This window comes from Apodemus sylvaticus, chromosome 12 (assembly GCF_947179515.1).
Source record: "Apodemus sylvaticus chromosome 12, mApoSyl1.1, whole genome shotgun sequence".
Taxonomy (NCBI): domain Eukaryota; kingdom Metazoa; phylum Chordata; class Mammalia; order Rodentia; family Muridae; genus Apodemus; species Apodemus sylvaticus.
The window spans coordinates 39,552,931-39,568,370 of record NC_067483.1 but is presented as its reverse complement, the minus strand read 5'-3'; the positions used below and the strand labels follow the sequence as shown (position 1 = coordinate 39,568,370).

At 47.6% G+C, this 15,440-nt stretch overlaps 1 protein-coding gene and 2 non-coding genes across 4 annotated transcripts in view; 1 reads left to right on the top strand and 2 right to left on the bottom strand.

Moving 5' to 3' along the window:
• The window catches only part of Pik3c2b (phosphatidylinositol-4-phosphate 3-kinase catalytic subunit type 2 beta), a 65,787-nt gene extending 63,868 nt beyond the window's left edge, over positions 1-1,919 (bottom strand). The window contains exon 1 of one of the 2 annotated variants that reach the window (XM_052201228.1): positions 1,503-1,919. The gene's annotated coding sequence lies outside the window, so the exon portion shown is untranslated. Of the gene's footprint in view, positions 1-573; positions 765-1,502 lie in introns of those variants that run through there. The other variant, XM_052201231.1, reaches the window with a different exon arrangement.
• An 11,142-nt stretch (positions 1,920-13,061) lies between these two features.
• Positions 13,062-13,134, top strand: Trnak-uuu (transfer RNA lysine (anticodon UUU)). The gene has a single exon. It is a non-coding gene; the product is annotated as a tRNA-Lys (tRNA).
• Positions 13,135-13,461: 327 nt separating this feature from the next.
• On the bottom strand, positions 13,462-13,534 carry Trnak-uuu (transfer RNA lysine (anticodon UUU)). The gene has a single exon. It is a non-coding gene; the product is annotated as a tRNA-Lys (tRNA).
• Positions 13,535-15,440: the final 1,906 nt, after the last annotated feature.

Below are 15,440 nucleotides of genomic sequence, written 5' to 3'. Positions count from 1 at the left end.
CAGTGGAAAGGAAAATGAATAAGCTGCCTTCTGGCCAGGCCTGGGAGCTTGATCTGCTTCAGACATACACACCCAGTATGCACTCAGCAGTAAGCTCTGAACTACAGAAGCCAAACCTTGGGCTTACCCAAAAGCCAAAGGAGAAGCAGCCACAGTCTGGGTCCAGGGCTCTTGTTCAAAGCCACTGTCTCCCCAGATACTGCAGGCTGTCAGGCAGGGCTATAAAATGTGCAATATGCCTCAGCTGAATTTTTCCATGGACGCAGCCCCGAATGGGACTGACTGCCAGGCTCTGAGGGAGTTTCATGCTCACTGACTGGGCTCTAGGACCTGCAGCTGGAGAAAGGGAGAATATTTGTGGGTCAGGGTTGCCAATACAGGACCATTTCTCTCCTGAATCTCTTTCCAAGGCCTAGTGGAAGCAAATAGAGTACGTTTTCATTCAGGGGTGGTTTGGGGCTGGAATTCAGTGCAAATTGCTTACATCTGCTTGGCCGTGTCCCAGACAAGCAGGTAGTTTAGAGAAAGGACCGGGTGTATCAATCCACTTCTGCAGCCCAGGTAGCTACCTACCTGCCTGCTAAAGAATCAAAGGCTTGCTAGGGTCCATCAGTCCAGACTTCAGAACTCTCTGACCAAGTTGAATAAAAACACCAGGGCAACCAGAAACAATAGGACTTCCATCCTATGGTCTGGGACAGGAAAACCACAAAGACACCGAAAGGAAGGTGAGATGTAGGGCCAGGTTCGCCTGAAGGAGCAAAAGCAATCGCAGAGTCCAGACACGTTAATCTCTGCACCAACCGCATACATGTTTGGTAACCTCTTTCCACACCCCAGAAGCCTGCCAAGCCCCTGGACTCCCCCACCCCACCCACCCCAGCTTAGCAGCCTTGCTGAAGCTTCTAGCTTCTATCTTCCCACCACAACACCAAAGCTGCTGCTGTATGGAACTAAAAAATGAGGGACAAGTACTGCCCAGGAGAGGAGCACCTTCCCAGAGGGGCCCGGGCCTGAAGGTCCTGGTCTCTCCCGCAAGCTTCCAGTCTTTTGCTTCTGCAGTATCCTTATAAGGCCAACCCTACCCTCTCTGCCTGACCGAAAATGTATACAGTCCCGGGGTTGGACGCTGACTTCTCACCGGCTGCACAGGAAGGCACCACTCCCACCACCCCGAGTCCAGCACAGGTTTTGCTCTTAAACAAACTAATAAACAAATCGACTCCAAAGCGGTCCCCTGGCCTCAGCTCGCCTTGCAGCTGCACCAGAGAAGTGTGTTCCGGAGGAGACGGGTGCTGGCCGGCCGAGGCCGCAAGTCGCGGGAGAGCCATGGGGTGGGGGCGAGCAACCTGCCATGCTCGGAGGACCCGGTTGGGCTCTCGGCCCTGCCATTGTTGGCCCCGGCGCTGGCGCTTCGGGATGGGGAGCCCTGCCCACGCCGCCCGGGCTAAGAGGGCTCTCCGCAGCCCGGAGCCGTATTCCCCGCCGCGTGCTCGTCCTACCTGCGCTGGCCGAGGGTTCCGCCGCGACACCCTGACTGTAGTGGCTGGGTGTCTAGGGCTCTGCCGACCTGGCTCGCTCGGAGGATCCAGGCGGTTCCAGCCCCCGCGTGATGTTCAGTGTCGCCTGCTCCCCTCGCCCGCACCGCGCTGGGGGCACTGGGATCCCCGCAGCGGGGCACACTCCAGCAAGCGACGGACTTAGGGGCTGGTCTGGGGCCCGGTGCTGTCTGCTGGGAGCGTGCACGAGCTCGCAGTCAGGCAGCCCCGGGTGAGACAATAGCGCGAGCGGCGAGCGAGCGGGGAGAAGCCATCTCCCGGACAGCCAGCGCACTGCACGGCGCGCGAGGCTCACCCGCTCCTGCCAGGACCGCGGCCCAGGCCGCCGGCAGCAGCCGCAACGCTGAATCGCCTAGTCGCCGGAGCCAGAGGGCGGGGCGGCGGGAACCGGGGCCCCTTCCCTCCCTCCCTCCCTCCCTTCTCGTCTCCCCTCCCCCTCGCTCCTTCCGCCTCCGCACCCTGTGCGGCGTCCTGAGCGGACCCCGGGGGCCAGAAGTCGCACTTCCCGCTAGCAAATTGTCATGTCTTTCCAGGCTGGAATCCTTTGCTCTGGGTCAGGTGAAAACAAGCCAGATCACCTTTTGGAAGCGACAGGGGCTGGGCGTTCAGTTATCGGTTTGAAAATTTTCCTCTCATAATTATGCATGGTAGGGATGCTCTAAAGAACTACCACCTTTGTGAAGGAGGTGCAGGTGGGGAGGCTGTGTTGGCACTTTTCTCTCCGGTTTGCTCAAGGGCGGTCTTTCAATCTGTGTGGGGAGAAGTAGAGGAGCCTCCAACCCTATTAAGATAGGAAGCAAACTTTGAAACTGTGTAATTTTCCCTGGGCACCTCCCTTAAAGCACCTGTGTCAAGCATTTTCCTAAAGGCTCCACCCAGTACTGGCCAGCTCCGTTTGCATAATAACTAGGGTCTGGGATCTCCAAGTACACTTTCTTCAACCAGGAACTTGTTCTTTGCTACTTCCTTGCCAGTCGCATTGGGACTTCTCAGCCTTGCTACTCAGTACCCCTTCAAGCGTTGGTGGGAGGGGTGTCTCGGCTCAGATGCCCTCTGCTCTCCAGCTAAGGCTCCAATGGAAACATCTGCTAAGCATCCCTTGCCTCACCTCAAGGAAATATTTAAGATACTACCATTTCAGTCTGTCAAAGTCAAAAAGGTCTTTATAGAACACATGGGACCTTTGGTCCCGCCCCTCTTATTTGTATGAAACTCTGTAATAAACCCAAGCAGTTTTCCAGGAGACAAGGACTAAAGGCCAACCCAGGTTGGTAGAGGTAGAAACCGGAGAGAGCTCACAAAGAGGAGAGCCATCTAGTTGAATGGGAGTTTGAACAACTAGAGGAAATCCTATGGAGGGGAAAATCAATACAAAAGAGGCTCACAAGCCAGGCCTGGTGGTGCAGACCCTCAATCCAGCACCTGGGGGGCAGAAGCAGGCAGATCAGGCATCACACCAACCTTGGGAGCTGCTGCTTTCTCCTGGCCTCCACAGGCATCCACAGGCGGGTGCACATACCCCCGACAACCATACTCAGAATCTAAAAATAAACTCGATCTTAAACCCCACCCCCATCCCAAAAAAGTGAGTTCACGATTCTAATGCATTTGAAGGAGAATATTGTTTTGTTTTCAATGAGGATGAAATGCGAATGGATAGATAGAAACCTCGTGGGCATCATTAGGTGAGGGAGGAGGAAAAGAAGCCTGTGAGAACTAGATCAAGTTCGGGGGCTGATGAATTTAAGTCTCCTTCTCAAAGCTTAACAACTAGAAAGAAATACAAAGCAGTAAACAGAACATGAAGGATCAAGAACGGTATTGTTGGGCTGGAGAGATGGCTCAGTGGTTAAGGTTAAGAGCACTGACTGCTCTTCCAAAGGTCTTGAGTTCAAATCCCAGAAACCACATGGTGGCTCACAACCATCGGTAATGAGATCTGATGGCCTCTTCTGGGGTGTCTGAAGACAGCTACAGTGTACTTACATATAATAAATAAATAGATCTTAAAACAAAAAGAATGGTATTGTTGTTTGGTACAGATTTTCCCATGTAGCTCAGGCTGACATTTGAACTTGCTATGTAGCCCAGGCTGGCTTCAAATACATGATTGTACTACTCCTGTCTCCTAAGTGCTGAGCTAACACCCTTGGTTTGGTTTGGTTTTAAGACAAGAAAGAAACTTGTTCATAAGATGACAACCATCCCAAAGAAGGACAGAGAGCCCAAAGCATATGGGGTAAAGTTGCCTGGAGAGACTCACAGGCAGATGTATCTGTAGAGATACATACCCTGAAGAAAAAATAGTTGCTACTTGATCTTCTTTAAGGATTCTGCTAAGACAAAAGGAGTAAAAATAGTATAGAAAGCTGGTTGTGGTGGTGCATGTCTTCTATCCCAGCACTTGAGAGACAGAGGCAGGTGGATCTCTGTGAGTTTGAAGCCAGCCTGGTCTACAGAGCAAATTTTAGGACAGCCAGGGCTACATAGAAAAACCCTGCCTTGAAAACCAAAACAAACGAACAAAAGATAGAATTGAAGACTTTTGCTGGGCAGTGGTGGCACGCCTGTAATCCCAGCACTCTGGAAGGCAGAGGCAGGCAGATTTCTGAGTTCGAGGCCAGCCTGGTCTACAGAGTGAGTTCCAGGACAGCCAGGGCTACACAGAGAAACCCTGTCTCGAAAAAACAAAAACAAAAAAAAAAAAAAAAAAAAAAAGAAAGAAAGAAAGAAAGAAAGAAATGAGGGAGTACATAGCTCAGTTTATACAAGGCCCTAGCTTAACCCCAGCACCAAGATGAACTAGGGACAGAGGCCTGTAGCTGTTTACAGCTAACATAGAAGCCACAGCATTGCCTGTAGAGACCAGAAGAAGATGATAAATCTTTTAGAACTATAATTTCAGATTGTTGTAAGTCACTTTCTGGGTGCTGAGAATCAAACCCAGGTCCTCTGGAAGAGCAGTCAATGTTCCAAACTGTGGGGCCATCTTTTTGACCTCTTAGTCTTTTTTATGGCATGCAACTTTTTCATTTGTTATAAATGGCTTCAGGGCCAAACACTAAACCGTGGGTTTAGAAGGCTAGGGGGCTATTATTAGCAACACAGGAGAGGCCAGATGGCCACACTTGTAATCACAACCTTAGGAAGCAGAGGCAGGAGGATTGCTATACCTTTGAGGTCAGCAGATCAGCTTAGGAATTTCAGGCGGGGCTGGAGAGATGGCTCAGTGGCTAAGAGCAATCCTAGCACCCACATGGTGGCTCCCAACCATCCAAAAAGAGAAAAGACATCTCATGCTTTCTTCTGGTGTCTGAAGACAGTTACAGTGGACTCACATATAATAAATAAATAAATCTTTAAAAAAAAAAAAGGAATTCCAGGTCAGCCTTTTTATTATGTCATTATTCCTGACAGCCATACGCCCATTAATAAATGAGATGTAAGGGAAATGTGACTGACCCTTATCTAGTGCAGAATACTTTTCAGACTTAAGAAGGAAAATGCCTATCAGCGGTGGTGCGTGCCTTTAATCCTGGCACTTGGTGGGCAGAGGCAGGTGGATCTCTGAATTCAAGGCCAGCCTGGGCTACAAAGTAAGCTCCAGGATAGCTGATCTACATCAAGAAACCTAAAAAGGGGGTGGGGGGAAGTAATTTGTTCCTGCACTAATAAACAGATACAGACAGTATATATTGTCACTTATGTGGAATTCAGACAGACTGACAGAAGCAGTCGTCAGGAGGCTGAGATCGTGGTGGTAGGGAAGTGACATGTTATTACTCAGAGGGGAGAAATTTTCAGTTATAAATTTGGGGGAATCTGGCATACAGCACAGTAATTGTAGTTAATGCTGGTCTATTAGATGCACATTCTAACTCCCGCACATACCACTAGTGGGAACTGGGAACACCTGTTAGTTCTGGTGAAGTGCTAGGCATGTAGGGGGAATATAAATGTGATGCCAGCCAGTGCTCCACAATGAGACCCCCATCTTTTCAAAGATGTATTTATTTGTGTTCGTGACTGCCTTATCATGTAAGACAGAAGAGGGCATCAGATCCCATTACAGATGGTTGTGAGCCACAGTGTGGTTGCTGGGAATTGAACCCACAGACTTCTAGAAGAGCAGCCAGTGCTTTTAAACCACTGAGCCATCTCCCCAGGCCTAGTGTACCCTGTCTTAAAAAACACAAGTCAAAGTAGCAGCAGCCTGAAAATAATTAGTGGGTGAACTTAAGCTTGTGACAACTATAGAAGCCCCAGCTGGCCTTGGCACCGCATACTGGTCATCCTCTCAGAACTCCAGAGAGGAGGAGGGAAGACGAGGAGTTCCAGGCTAGATTGAGATACAGACATCTCAAAACTAATAATAGATGAGGGAGGGAGGGAGAGGGAGAGGGAGAGGGAGAGGGAGAGGGAGAGGGAGAGGGAGAGGGAGAGGGAGAGGGAGAGGGAGAGGGAGAGGGAGAGGGAGAGAGGGAGAGAGAGAGAGAGAGAGAGAGGGAGAGGGAGAGGGAGAGGGAGAGAGGGAGAGAGAGAGAGAGAGAGAGAGAGAGAGAGAGAGAGAGGCAGTGATTGGAAGGGAGTGAGGAGGTGCGGGGGGGGGGGGAGTGAGAGGTCAGTGATTGGGGGGGGAGAGGAGGAGGAGCTAAGGGAAGGACGGGCAAAGAGAGAGAGAGAGAGAGAGAGAGAGAGAGAGAGAGAGAGAGAGAGAGAGAGAGAGAGAGAGCGCTCACCGTTGAGCACCTGCTGCTCTTTCACAGGCGTTTGTTTAGTTCCTGGACCCACACAGCAGGTAGCCCAAGAAACTCCAGCTCCAGAGATTCAATATCCTCTTCTGGCCTCCACAGGGGATGTTCACCACACGGCCCTGGGACAAACAGGTACACATACACATAAATTTAAAAATAAAAGAAACAAAACAAAACAAGAAAAGAACTAGATGGTCCATGTGCAGAATTTGCAAGTTTAGCCTGCCCTCTAGTGGAAGCATTAAATCCAACAGTCATGCAAGGAAGAGCTTCAAGATGCACTCAAGAAGCTTGGTTCTAGGTAAGGCAAGGTGTGAGGTGACACCTGTGATGGTGTTTCCACACAACATACATAAAGTAGAGTTATTGCATGCTGCCTCAGATGGGCCCTGCAGTGTTCATCTCCTCCTCCTCCTCCTTCACCACTTTCTCCTCCTCCACCACCACCTCTTCCTCCTCCACCTCCTCTTCCACCTACTCCTCCTCCTCCACCACCTCCTCCTCCTCCACCACCACCTCTTCCTCCTCCACCTCCTCTTCCACCTACTCTTCCTCCTCCACCACCACCTCTTCCTCCTCCACCTCCTCCTCCTCCACCACCACCTCTTCCTCCTCCACCTCCTCCTCCTCCACCACCTCCTCCTCCTCCACCACCTCCTCCTCCACCACCACCTTCTCCTCCTCCTCCACCACCTCCTCCTCCACCACCATCACCTCCTCCACCTCCTCCTCCTCCACCACCTCCTCCTCCTCCACCACCACCTCTTCCTCCACCACCTTCTCCTCCTCCACCACCACCTCTTCCTCCTCCACCTCCTCCTCCTCCACCACCTCCTCCTCCTCCACCACCTCCTCCTCCACCACCACCTTCTCCTCCTCCTCCACCACCTCCTCCTCCACCACCATCACCTCCTCCACCTCCTCTTCCTCTACCACCTCTTCCTCCTCCACCTTCTCCTCCTCAACCACCTTCTCCTCCTCCTCCTCCTCAACAGGGTTTTTCTGTGTCCTGGAACTAGCTCTGTAGACCATGCTGGTCTCCAACTCAGAGATCCACCTGCTTCTGCCTCCTGAGTGCTGGAATCAAAGGCGGCGTGCTCCACTACTGACAGGCCAAACCTCTAATAACAGTAAGATTGTTCTCCTTAGCCTGCCCCAAGCCTGGCCACTGTCTCTCCATCTCCCTTCACTTCTGCTAATGTGGCGTGTGTGTGCTCTCCAAGTTCCTTTCAGATTTGCTGTGTTCCTCCTTGCCATCCTGCACAGTAAGCAGTTCACTGCTTGGGCAATCTCATTTCATCAGTTTAACTTGAAACGTCTGGCTTTATCATCCAGCAGTGACAAGGCCTTTGGGGAAGGAAACTATGAACATCTCTTTATTCCGGTTTCTCTCAGGCATCCTGAACAGATACTACTTCCCTTTCTGGAAAATGTGCTGTGCAAGGTGTAGTATTCCACAATTTTAATCCCAACCCTCAGAGGGCAGAAGGAGACAGATTTCTGTGAGTTTGAGGAGAGTCTAATCTATGAAGCAGGTTCCAGGCCACCCAGGGCTACAAAAATCCAGGCGTGTGACTCATCCCACACCTTGAACATAGAGACAGAGCAAACCAAAAAAACATTTTTCTTGCTTGAAATATCTAGCTTGCTCAAGAAATAGGTCCAAGTAATTAAAAGATAATCTGTTTAGCTCATTGCAATTTCTTCCGTATGGCTGACAACTGCTTCAGCCCCACCCTGATAATGTAGTTTTCTTATTGAAAACTCTAGTCCATTTTATAAGTCATACCTGTTGGGCTCTGGGGTCACCCCACAAACCACATGTAATCCAATCTCAGTCAGACAGGGATAGTTCATAGAGCATTCACCCAGGACTGATTGATCAGGACCACAGAGCAGACTCCAGAGTTGACCACAACCCTGATCCAGAATCCTACTGGGCTTTTAAGCCTGACATCCACACACATCTGTGCTAAGTTATTCCACCAATCAGAATTTAGGGATAGGGGTTTTAGGAACAAGTCTGTGATGGTTTGAATATGCTTGGCCCAGAGAGTGGCAGTACTAGGAGGTGTGGTCTTGTTGGAGGAAGTATGTCATTGTGGACATGGACTTTGAGACCCTGATCCTAGCTCCCTGGAAGACAGTCTTTTCCTGTCTGCCTTTGGAATAAGATGTAGAACTCTTAAGCTCTTCCTACACCATTCTCCCACCTTGATGATACTGGACTGAACCTCTGAACCTGGAAACCAGTCCCAATTAAATGTTGTCTTTATAAGAGTTGCCTTGGGGGGGGGGGGCTGGAGAGATGGCTCAGCAGTTAAGAGCACTGACTGCTCTTCAGAAGGTCTTGAGTTCAAATCCCAGCAACCACATGGTGGCTCACAACCATCTGTAATGAGATCTGATGCCCTCTTCTGGTGTGTCTGAAAACAGCTGCAGTATAGTTACATATAATAATAAATAAATCTTTAAAAAAAAAAAAAAAAGAGTTGCCTTGGTCATGGTGTCTGTTCATAGCAGTAAAACCCTAACTAGCCGGGTGGTGGTGGTACACGCCTGTAATCCCAGCACTCTGGGAGGCAGAGGCAGGCATATTTCTCAGTTTGAGGCCAGACTGGTCTACAGAGTGAGTTCCAGGACAGCCAGGGCTATACAGAGAAACCCTGTCTCAGAAAAAACCAAATCCAAAAAACAAAAAACCAAACCAAAACAACAACAAAAAACCCTAACTAAGACAGTGTCTTTGTGGTACATTTATCCATTGGTGGGGTATTCAACTGTGGTGGGGGACTTGCCTTGCCTAACATTCATGTCTTAACTTGCCAATCAAGATGTCAGTTACCCACATACATGACTCTATCAAGTAGGATTACCCACATACATGACTCTATCAAGTAGGATGTCATTTCTCAGGGAGTTCTTGAGAACTTAAAACTTTACTGGACCACCACCCCCTACTCAAAATGGAAGTCTTATTCCAATTGGTGCAGGTGTCTCTCTTATGTTTGGGTCTATCTCAAGGGCAGCTGAGCTCTAACTGTCCTGCATTGTAACTAGTTTCCAAGAACACCAAAGCACAGAATGTTAAGGCTGAGGTAAAATGTTAAGGTCAAGGTAACTGTTACCCGGATTGCCTGCTATTGTGTTTCTGCTGTTACTAGGAAACTTTCTAATGCCAAGATTGATTACATATTCTGTTATGTTCTATGACCCTGGAAGCCAATCACAATAGAAGTCAGTAGAATTGCTTTTGTATAGTTACCCATGATAAGCATGGACCGAACCACCCAACAACCCCTTCCTGCACCTGCGTATAAGCTTTTATGCTATAAGCTGCCCCTGTATGGACTCCAACATAAGAGAGACTCTTGCACCAATATGAGAAACTATTTGAAATTTTGAGTAGTGGTCTAGCAAAGTTTAAGTTCCCAAGACCTCCCTGGAAGCTGACATCCTACTTGGCAGAGAGAGCCACATACATGGGCAACTGACATCCTGGCCGGCAAGTTAAGACACGAATACTAGACAACTTTCATCCTTTAGGACATTGTGATAGTTTGCATATGCTTGGCCCAGGGAGTGGCACTATTTGGAGTTGTGGCCTTGTTGGAGAAGGTGTGGCCTTGTTGAAGTAGGTGTGTCACTGTGGGTTTCTAGCTGCCTGGAAGTCAGTCTTCTCCTAGCAGCCTTCAGACGAAGATGTAGAACTCTTAGCTCCTTCTGCACCATGGCTGCCTGGACGCCGCCATTCTCCCAACTTGATAATAATGGACTGAACCTCTGAACCTGTATGCCAGCCCCAATTAAATGTTGTCCTTATGAGAGTTGCCTTGGTCATGGTGTCTGTTCACAGCAGTAAAACCCTAATTAAGACAGACATGAATATTAGATAAGGCAAGTCCCCTGCCACAGTTGAATACCCCAACCAATGGAAACAGAGTAAGTATACAACAAAGTCATGTTCTTTTTTGGGGGGATTTGTTTTTTTCTGAGACAGGGTTTCTCTGTGTAGCCCTGGCTGTCCTGGAACTCACTCTGTAGACCGGGCTGGCCTCAAACTCAGAAATTCTCCTGCCTCTGCCTCCCGAGTGCTGGGATTACAGGCGTGCGCTACCACTGCCCGGCTCAAAGTCATGTTCTTAATTGTGGATTTGGGGCATAAAAACCCTGTAGGACCTTAACTCAGGGTCTTGGTTCAGTTCCCGAATCTGGACCATGGTCCTGGCTGACCAGTCCTGGGGTGTGTGCTTAGTAAACTCTTGTCTGATTGAAATCTGTGTTTGTGTGGTTTGTGAGGCAATCCCTGGACTCCAATGCAGAACATAACAGAAATGCAATCAACTCAGGCATGAGAAAGTTTCTTTGTAACAGTAATAACAGCATAAAGTGGGTGGCTAGACAGGCGGCAGTTACCCAGGCCGTAACAATAGCTTATTGCTCTTCAGCTCCTTCATTTATTGCTGTTTGCATATAGTTAAAGATTTGTTTAGTTTTGTGTGTGTGTATGTGTGCATGTGTGTGTGTGTGTTTGTGTGCATGTGTTTGTGTGCATGTGTGTGTGTGTGTGTGCAAGTGTGCCTGTGCCTGTGCGTGTGTCTTTGCCTGTTTGCCTGTGCTCCAGGTGCCTGCAGGAAGGAGCCCTGAGGACAACAGGAGATGTAGTTAGTCCCCTGGAATTAAAGGCAGTTGTGAGCTGTCTGCTGTGTGAGTTCCCTTTGCCCTGTGCAAGAGCTGATGTGCTCATAGCTACCTAGCCATCTCTTCGATCCCCAGCTGTCTTCCTTCCTCCCCCCAACCCCTCTTTCCCTCCCTCCCTTCTTTCCTTCCTTTCCCTCTAATGTAGCCCTGGCTGTCCTGGAAGACCAGGCTGGCCTTAAACTCACAGAACTCTGCCTGCCTTGTCGCCCGAGTGCTGAGATTAAAGGTGTACACCATTACCAACAGGCTTGTGTTTAAACCACTGCACTGTCTGACCAGCTATCCTTGTGCATTTTGAACTTGCTCCTTCAGATTTAATTTGCAATGAAAGATGTAATAGAATAATAAAAGCTTGTGTTTGGAGGGTGTGCTGGCTGATATATCCAACTTTGGATATATAACTTTGATACAACCTAGAGTCATTTGGGAAAATGGAACCTCAATTGAGAAAATGCTTTTACTATATCGCCCTGTGGACAAGCCTGTGGTACATTTTCTTGATTGATGATGATTGATGTGGGAAAGCCTAGCTCACTGTGGGCGGTGCTAGTTCTAGACTAGTAGTGGGCCTGGGTGCTATAAGAAATCAGGCTGAAGCTGGTCAGTAGTGGTATGTGACTTTAATCCCAGCAGAGGCAGGCAGACCTCTGAGTCTGATGTAAGCCTAGTCTACAGAGTGAGTTCCAGGACAGTTGGTACTAAACACAGAGAAACCCTGTCTCTTAAAAAAGAAGGAAGAGGAGGAGAAAGAGGAAGAAGAGAAGGAGGAAGAAGAGGAGGAAAAGAAAGCTAGCAAGCAGGCTGAGCAAGTCAAGGCAGTAAGGTACCTTGTAAGGTGCTCCTACAAGGTTTCTACATCAGTTCCTGCCCTGGCTGACTTCCTGTCCTGACCTCTCCGTGATAGACTATGATGTGGAATGCTAAGCAGAAATAAATCTTTTCCCCCAAGTTGTATGTGCTCATGGCTTTTATCACAGCAATGAAACCCTAAGGCAGAAGGGGGCCTTCAAGGTCACCTGACTAATTCCCTCACGTGCGTACAGACCTGACTAATTCCCTCACGTGTGTGCAGACCCAGGCCTATTTGGGCTCCCTCAGCTGTTTTGGTCATTGTTCTTAAAGAACCACACAGTTCTAAGAAAAGAAAGGCTGAACTATTTTGTAGTTCTTTGTGTTCCAGAGCCTCACGTGCTCAGAACCAAAGGTGAAATCCCATATCAGTGTTTGGGGTTCCATAATTCTGTATTTTACAACCTATGCACAAGAATTCGGAAGATCTGGAGACTATCTTTAATTATGTACATATGTTTATTTATGTTTGTGTAAGTATGTGCCATGTGGGCGCCTGTGGAGTTTGGGGGAGCATGCTCACTGTGTAGACTAGGCTGACTTTCAACTCAGAGAGATCCTTCTTCAGTCTGGTACCCTTAGGTGCAGAAATCTTGCTTTGAAAGGATTCATCTTGGGAGGCTGAGAGGAAAAGAAAAACTCAAGATGTAAAGAGTTTAAACTCCTTTCCTTAGGATCTAGATTCAGACCCACTTTTTCATTTACTTCTATTTTCGTGAAATATTAGATTATCTCCTCAACAAATCTGGCCTTTGTGCTAAGGAATGTTTAATTGAACATTTAGTGAATGGAAGGATTATTTTTCATTAATGGGAGAAATGGAATGTGGTTCAGAAAAATAACTAAAATTAAGAATGTTATAAAAGATAAAAGAGAAAGGTGTAACAAAAAGATCACAATCCTATGCTGGAGTGTCCCCCTTGTTTGTCCATTCTCCAGTAATTTATTAGCATTAATTTCGTTTTAGAGAGTTTAGTAGGTACTGGCAATTTATCAAACATCAAATATGAAAAGACTTTGGAAAACGCTTATTAAGTAGATGGAACAAAATGGAAAAAGAAATATTGTTTCTAATATATTAAAAGTACACTGAGACCTACTTAAGCTTGCCAAAAAAAAAAAAAAAAAAAAAAAAAAAAAAAGACAGACAGGTTACCATTATATCAAGTAAATACAAGAGAAAGTTGAGGCTCAGAGCGCCCGGATAGCTCAGTCGGTAGAGCATCAGACTTTTAATCTGAGGGTCCAGGGTTCAAGTCCCTGTTCGGGCGGCTGCAAATTTTGCACGACGTTCCATATTTAAGTAATCATGTGGCATCATTAAAGATGCCAATCCTTAGGAAACACCTCGCTTTCAAAATCAAAATACGGTTAGGTGTGTTTTTCAGAGATTTAAGGATTTCCTACATGTTCTTTAGGTACTTGCGATTTTTGTTCTACACGCGGAGGGAGATCTGGAAGGTGGAGACGTGAAATGTCCAAGTCCTCACCAGAAAAGTATGACGATACAATCCATATACTAGTTAGCTTGAACTACCCTTAAATTTGTACAACGTTTGCAGATTTGAAGTGGGAGAGAAAAATTTTAAAAATGTATGCGCCCGAACAGGGACTTGAACCCTGGACCCTCAGATTAAAAGTCTGATGCTCTACCGACTGAGCTATCCGGGCCCTGAAGGAAACGGCTTCCTACAGTTCTTTACATAAGAGTAAGGAACCTTGTGCAATTGCTCCCTCCGGCAGTGTCGTCTTCTCGTGAAAGATTTAACTGATCCAAATTCGGCTTCCAGCTGCGTCTAAGCCCCGTAACAATGGCGAGCTTCACGAGCTTCACGTCCGCTCCGGTTAGGTGGGCTTTGATCTGTAAGCTTAGGGCGACGCGGAATTACGCTTGAAGCACGGTAGTGACAAACTGGCTAGTTTTACCGTTGGCAGGAAACCCACGCAACCGGGTTGGAAGAGGGAAGTTTTAAGAGCGACTACAAACATGCTGACCTGATGGGAATTTGCTGTGCTGTGGAGTATAAAATGGGAGAAAGGAGAGGTGCTGACGTTACCTGTAAATCTCCTGCAGGTTCAAATAACATTACTTTGGACACCACGGAGGTCACCAGCTGTGACACTGAGGGCAAAAGCCCTCCTAAGCCAGAGTCGGGAAAGCTTGCCACGGCCACGGAGAGATGCTGTTTATCTTGGCATTTGAGGCTCTTCCTTAGTAATTTGAGCACAGCCCTGGGCTATGGAGCTGACTCCGTGAAAATTGCCCACTACAGGGTTTTGAGAATGGGACTGTAAAGAGCCTTGGCTGGCCAATTGATTTTCTTTCCCTTAATTCCTTTCATAACTGTCTTCGGGGTGTTGCTTTAGTCTAGTAATGCCACTTTAAGCAATTTTCACTAAGCAGCAACGGGTGCTGGATAGTAAGGCCTGCATACTCCTTTTTTTAAGAAAGGAGCCCCCATGTCGGGTGGCTCATAGCTGCCTGAAGACCCAACTCTTGCGGGTCTGAGATCAGATCGGCTTCCACCCGCTCCGGAGTACACCGAAAAAGGAACAATTAATAGAAATGTACAAAAAGATTTGACACAGAGGACAGCATGGATGTAAATTATGGTACAATCTTAATATAGAATGATGGGGGGGGGTTGTTTTGTTTTTTAATTACAGAATCTTAGTTAGCCCAAAACCTGGGGTCAGGCTTGGGGCCAGCTTGGGGTCAGTGGTTAAGAGTGCATACTGCTCTTAGAGTGGACAAGAGTTCAGTTCCCTGCTCCCACATCCTGTCAGTTAACTGCTGGTATCTCCAGCACTAAGCAGATCTGATGCCTCAGACATCTCTACGCACCTGGGCTCACATGGACATGCAGAAAGACACACATACATATGCATAATTTAAAACAACGAAAACAATTTTAATTGTCTCTAAGCTAGAGAGATGGCACAGTAGTTAAGGGTGTTGGCTGCTCATCCCGAGGACCTTGGTTGAATTCTCAGCACGGAACTGTAACTCCATTCCAAGAGGATCTAATGCCCTCTTCTGCTTCTGCAGGCACCAGGCTCGAAGTGTACAGACATACATTCCCTCATACACATAAATAAATGTAAAAATCATATCTCTCTTACAGTGCCTTCAATGTTTGTGTTAAATAGGAAGCTGTTGGCTCATATTTGGTTTATGGAGTCAGTAATGGAGCCGTAACAGTTATTTTCCACACTGGAAAAACAAAATTGAATTGCTATGCAGCAGCAAGCACAGAAATCAACTCAAAACAGGTCAATGACCTTTAATATGAAAATCACGCATTTGTTTGTTTGTGTGGTTGGTTGGTTAATCTAAGAGTGCTCTGCTGCACATACACCTGCATACCAGCAGAGGGCATCAGATTCCCTTTATAATAGATGGTCCTGAGCCACCATGTGGTTGCTGAGAATTGGCCTGTGGAAGAGCAGTCAGGGCTCTTAACCACTGCGCCATCTCTCCAGCCCCAACAAGTTTTCTATAATTAAAAAAAAAAAAAAAAAAAAAAAAAGCTGGCCATTGTAGTTTACACCTCTCAGAACTCGGGAGGCAGAGGCA